Source organism: Cupressus sempervirens, chromosome 10 (assembly GCF_028749045.1).
Source record: "Cupressus sempervirens isolate cs-2001-9-10 chromosome 10, ASM2874904v1, whole genome shotgun sequence".
Classification (NCBI taxonomy): domain Eukaryota; kingdom Viridiplantae; phylum Streptophyta; class Pinopsida; order Cupressales; family Cupressaceae; genus Cupressus; species Cupressus sempervirens.
Window position 1 is genome coordinate 290,081,700 of NC_143127.1, and position 6,494 is coordinate 290,088,193.

The following is a 6,494-nucleotide window of genomic DNA, read 5'->3' on the forward strand; positions in this document are numbered from 1 at the left end:
TAACATGAGTAACAAATATCTCTCAGATCAAAAATATAATCAGGCAAATGTCCGCAGCACATAACCAAATAAATCAACATGGACAATCCATTTCTAATCATTAATGCATTTAATAAGGCACTTAAAACACATAAACAAACACAGTAAAAAACATGACTAACCACTGCTACAAGAACCTAGTCCAGTGTAGCATGGTAAAAGTACACAATGCAATCTCTACACACATCTCAGGGTAATCACGGAACAACCTCATGATACCACATCGATCTTGATAACCATTGGCACAAACCTTAGTGAACCAAAAATCACATCATAATCTCAAAGATCAGTCAAAAGCATAATCAAAGCAACTGATACAGAAACATAAATCCAAACACCTCAACAGTGTAGACCACTCAGGGTCACAATCATGATCCATCACAACAAAAGATCAGCAAGGTTGCATCCATCAGGACGACTTACAAAAGTCAAATGGGAGAGGCACTACACACTAAGCTTAGTCACTAACTCACCCACCCTCATGAATGCGATCCACTTGCAAATCTCTAACATCCCTAATCTAATCCTAAACCCAAGCCTAATCCACCCCCTAATGTTGTCACATTCCCTAAGCAAGCTTAAGACTTTCTTAAGCTAAGGAAAGTCAACAATCTCAACTCCCTCCAAAATATCTCAACCACCCAACAATGAATGCTCTTACAAAAGCCATAAAGACTCTTACAAGCTCTTACAAGCCATAATGAAGGGTCTTTATGAAGATATTATCCTTTGAGCCTGCTTTGTTGACTCATCCTTCCCCTTTCCTCCATCCACTCACCTTGTGACATGTGTCACCCTCTGATTGGTGCTAAACAAGCACAATCCATGTGCTCCCTTTTGAGTGCATCCTAGCCCTCCTTAAGATTTCATCTTTCCTTCCATCATAGCCCTCCATCCCTCAAGCCCTTTGCCTATTTAAGGAATCCTCTCCCAAGCCATTTTAATCACAATCCATCAAGTAAAGTTATAATGCCATTTTCAAGCCAAATCCATACTTTTGCATGCATCCACACCAAAAATCCCAAAAATCTCCATTGAAGCTAGTTTGAAGCTTGAGAATACATCCCAAATCCTATCAAATAGACTCATCCCTAGATCAAGTGACTATCCTTATTGGGAGAGCCATTCCACAGCTCATATTCTCATTTGAGGGTTTCACTTTGTCTCTCATATATGTTATGTCTTTTATGCTAGTTAATGCTTTGGTTTCTTGATAGATTAGTATTACTTGCTAACATATTTCTCATATACAATAGCAACCTTGCAAGCCAGATTTCACCAAGGATAAGTTAGAAAGGAAGAAACATATTATGATATGTGAAATCATTTATTCCATCATTTCAATAGAAATATGAAAGACAATCAGTTATGACAGGTAAATTTTTGCCAAATTATGAGAAAATAGTTAGTGTTTTATCATATATATTCACTATTTTTAATGTATTGAACAAAACATATTTTCCATTATTTGTTGACTTCTCTTAGTGTAAAAAGGATTCCTTTGAATCACTTACATGCCCTTGTTTGAAATCATTTTCTCATTTAGCTTTGAACTTCATGTGATACTATTGCCTTACAACATCAAGACTTATTAATGTTTTTAATCTTGTTTACATTGCCACTTTATTTTGTAACTAGGAAAATCACTAATTTTCTCATTATTTGGCTATCCTCCTATTGATATAAACCCTTTCTTTTTTCTTAGCTCTAACAATTTGAATTTGTCTTTATGTCATTCCTTTTCTTATAGTCTGAGTTCAACAACTAGTTCAATGGTCTTCAAACCAGGTTTTAGTTTGTAGATAGAATGTAGATTAAGAGTTTAGTTTTTCACCTATTCATTAATGCAATGTACTGATGTTTCCCCCCAATATTTATCATTGATATTCTTCTATAGGTTACACATAATCATATGATTTTATAGACAACAACTATAAGGAAGATGTCAACTGTGGGGAAGTCACTCCAAGGGATAAACACAATCTAGCTTTGATTCATGATATTGCAAAAAACATTCAACACTTAATCATTTTGGATTTATATAGTAGCAACTAGATGACCAACTTACAAAACACCATTATAAATAATGCAACTCATCCTCTAATTATTCTTAAAGGTAAAAGTAAAGTAAATGCATTGAAAGGAACCTAGTAAGATATTGTTGCTGTCCAACTCTTCCTTAGTTTGATTTCCTAGAATTATTTCTTCCTCCAATTGCCAATGCTAGTGATATCCTTCCAAGAATTAGGTTTCATATTTAATCCCCCTCTAATATTTTGAGGTGCATAATTGACCCAACTATGGAGTTCTCAATGAAACTTCAATGCATATAGAATATTAATTTAAGTGCTTCACTTTAATATCAAAATTCAAAATCTTTATGTTCAAACATTTTCATGACTTTATTATTCAAGGAGTAGGGTAGAAATAAAATGCCCATTCTAAGTTAATACTAAGTTAAGATCTAACTATTGTGTGGGCTTCTCAGATATCTGACATTTCCTTGTGAGGAGATAAACTCCCTTATCTTAACCACAACCCTACCTTGTCAAACTTGATACCACTCAGAAAATCACAATAGTGAACATGAGTCATTAATCACACAAGTATGACATAAGAGGAATTGTAAACAACTCATCTACTAGTCATGTAAAACAATCTTTTAAATGTACTTACAAGAAAAATGAAAAGTCATCCAATAAGATAAGATGTTTAAAAGGAATAAGAAACCTTCTTTATAGAAAAATGTTAGTACCTGATCTAGAATAGGAATACCAACAATAGTCTTACCAATATTCCATAATTTTTTCCAATAAAGGAAACATATATGTACTTGATACATACACTCTTTTTGTGGAAGTTAGTGGCTTTTGAGGTGAAGCTAATTAATTATTTTCTAGCATTCTAGTCAACTACTAGTTGAGGACTTTGACATAGCTATAAAAGTATGAATATGATCATACCAACATTTTTATGAGAAAACATATATCAAATGTCTAGTTTGGAATAATATAATGTCAAATGAAACATTCTCATCATACAATCCTTGTTGCTACTCTAGACTTCAATGTAGATACAAAAATTTAAGTTGAACATTTTAGAGAAGAATTTAAAAACTTATTCCATAAAAAATAAGGTTTTACATAATTATTTCCATCATATTTACAACACTCATATTTGTTATTGATGTATAGAATCATCTCTCTTCATATTTTTAAACTAGCACAAAAACAACTCTCTATGCATATAAGAAATTTGTTAGCCTCACATAATATAATTCCAATTGAGGAATTAAGAAGAAGTCTTTTACCAACATGACACTAAGTAAATCTTTCTACAGTAGAGGACCTTTAAAGATGGTTTATTTGGTTAATGATCATTCTAACTTCTCACAAAAATTGGATCAAACCAGTCCCCATGTAAATAATTCTCTAATTTATCTACAAATCCATATAATCAAAATAACAAAATGATACTACAATGTCTAAATTTTACAATAATAGATAGTTCCAAGAACACCATTGAGTAAAAAGGTGTATGAAATTGGTATTACAATATGGTGAACATACATAAGAGTGTCATGCAACAAACTACCACATTAGTGTTAATACTTCTGAAAAATGTTTTGAAAAGGTTGAGATGGAAAAAGTAATGAATATATTACAATAGAATATAAGATTATCTCCACAATCAACCTAGTATACTTCAATTAGACCAAAAAAATGAGCACATATAAAGTGGGGGAACATGAAAGAACATCAACTTGTAGAAAACAACACGAAGATAGATGACTTGAGGATAAAATATAAAAGAATTAGAAATAGTGGATCTACATTAAGCCATTATTTTTTAAATGCACATCTACTTCCAAGCAAAACTACCAAAACTCAGGTGATAATGGACACAAGACATGGATAGATCATGACTAGAATTAGATAAGATTGGGATAGAAGGGATAAATATCTATTTCTTTGCTACATGCAAACTGCTTGAGGAAGGGCTCACATAAAGTACAGGGACCAATTCAACCGATTTACCATGTCTTCCAAGTCTTTTTTTCCTTACCTGCAATATTTTAGATATATAAAAGTTTAGCCAGTAAAGTAGGCTGGTTTAGAGATGATGCAACACATTATTTTTTATTAAATATGTTTACTAACATAGAACCAACCATCTAATTCATATTCTATTTCAATTTACTCTCCAGTTATTAAGTTCAACTGCAAGTGCAACATCAAGCAACAAAGAGTTAAAACAATTCTTGATCACACCTAGCCATTTCAAAATAGGAACCCATAACACTATCAAATCTTTAAAGAAAAATAAAGATACTCATGTGGGATTCTAGTTGGTGATCTTGGGATGATGAAATTATTGAAAGGTTACTTAGTCTTCTTTGTTTAGGTACAAACTTATCCTCCTAGTCAATGGAAAAAATACACCTATTTCAACTTGGAATATGAAGAAAACTATGCTCTTGAATGCACGTGCAACTATGTTCTATATGTATGGACAATAGGTGGAGCTGAAAAAATGCACCACATTTACATCTATTTAAAAAGTCTACTAAATTTTTACATTAATAGACCATCATGAATATTAGTACTCTTGCTTCTATGGTCAAGAGAATGTACACAACAAGCTAACACATAGAAAGTCCTTATTTTCTTGCATGCTAAGGACATTACCCTTGCCTATAAGAGTCAAAGTTAAAATGTTCATGATGGTCTATAACTTAAAATACCTAATTAAAGACTTTTATTAAAAATGTGAAACAATTGCATTTTTTAGTTCCACCTGATGGCGTATGCATGTGAATTGAGAATGCATATTGAACTATGGCCTCCTTTTGCATTTCCTGAAACCAAGAGATTCAAATAGTTAGTTGTCATGTAATCATAGGTTAATAGTGGTCTTCACTTGGTTTTGAGAATGGTTTAATATTCTCTACTAATTAGGGCCAACCATGTGAAGGTGGAAGCTCCTTTGGTCCCACCCCGCTAACATCTAAATTCCCATCAACATCTACAATCTTTAAGAAAGGATCAATCTTTAAAGTACCTAGAAGTTGGGTTACTCTCAAGGGAAGTTCATATTCATTTCTCATGAGCAATTCATCACAATTATTTAGTATTCTCATAAATCTAACATGGGTACATCTAGGAATGTCCTCATTGCCTCCTACATAAAATGAATCCAATGTTACAAAATGCACCCTAAGAAATAATAGTTCAAGTGAAATAAACACATGAAAAATGAGAGAGAAAAAAAGGAATCTACTTGCCCATAGGTGTTTCCATCACATCTGTGGCCATGCTACATATTAAGTGAGTTTTATTGTTTTATTATTTGAATTTTGGAATATGTATGCAATTGGATCAATAAGCACCTTAAAAAAGATCACTCTGTACACACACACACACACACACACACACACACAAAGATAGCAAGGACACAAAAATGAAATCTATAGATTATAAGGACATGACAATGAAATGCAATGATCACAAGGGCACAAAAAATAAATCCTAGATCTCCATTGATATCCACCAATGTTCAAAGCTCTCCACCCTCTTTTGGATCTCTCCACCCTCTTTCACACACAATTCTCCACAATGGATCAAAACAAATGGGAAATGATTAATGTCATGATTTGTTGTTGTTGTTGTTTATAATCCATAATCTACAACCCAAAAGATCTCTCTTTATACATACATACATACATACATACATACATATATACATACATATATGCATACATACATATATATACAAAAATATATACATACATGCACACCTTGGAAAATTGTATTTGATCCTACTAGTTAGGAACAATCAATTGTTCATTTTATTGTACTTAATCTGATGACAGTTCTATAAGAACTTGTAATAAAACCAACTAATAAGAAGCTATATCAATTTAACTAGGTTATGGATTGTTTCTTTCTAAAAATATTTTCTATGATATGTTTGTGTAAAATTTCTTGCGAACTCTACCTATTTTTCTTGGTCTGCATTATTTTTGTGCAAGATCTTGACTAATCTTGAAAACTTGAATGCTGAAATGAAAGATATCAAGGATCAAACACCTATGCCATAGTTAAAACACAATGTGAAGTTGATTTTAGATATGGTAGAGGTAGATATTGAGAATTTTGATCAAAATTTAAGGCACAAGAGAGAGTCTATGACAATATATTAGAAGGAGAAGGAGTAGCTTTAGAAAGAGACTACATGGTAGAAACAACAACTAGACAACATATAGGATATTATGGGAGCACTAGATAAAATCTAGAAAAGTGTTGCAGTAGGTACTATGATATTGGAATCACTTGCAAGTGTCTTTGACAATTTACAATCCAAATATTGGGAGAAGTACAAGTTGTACAATTTTTCATGTATTGCATATGAATTTGCTTTGCCATTTCTTATAAGAGTGTTTCAATGTTGGGAAC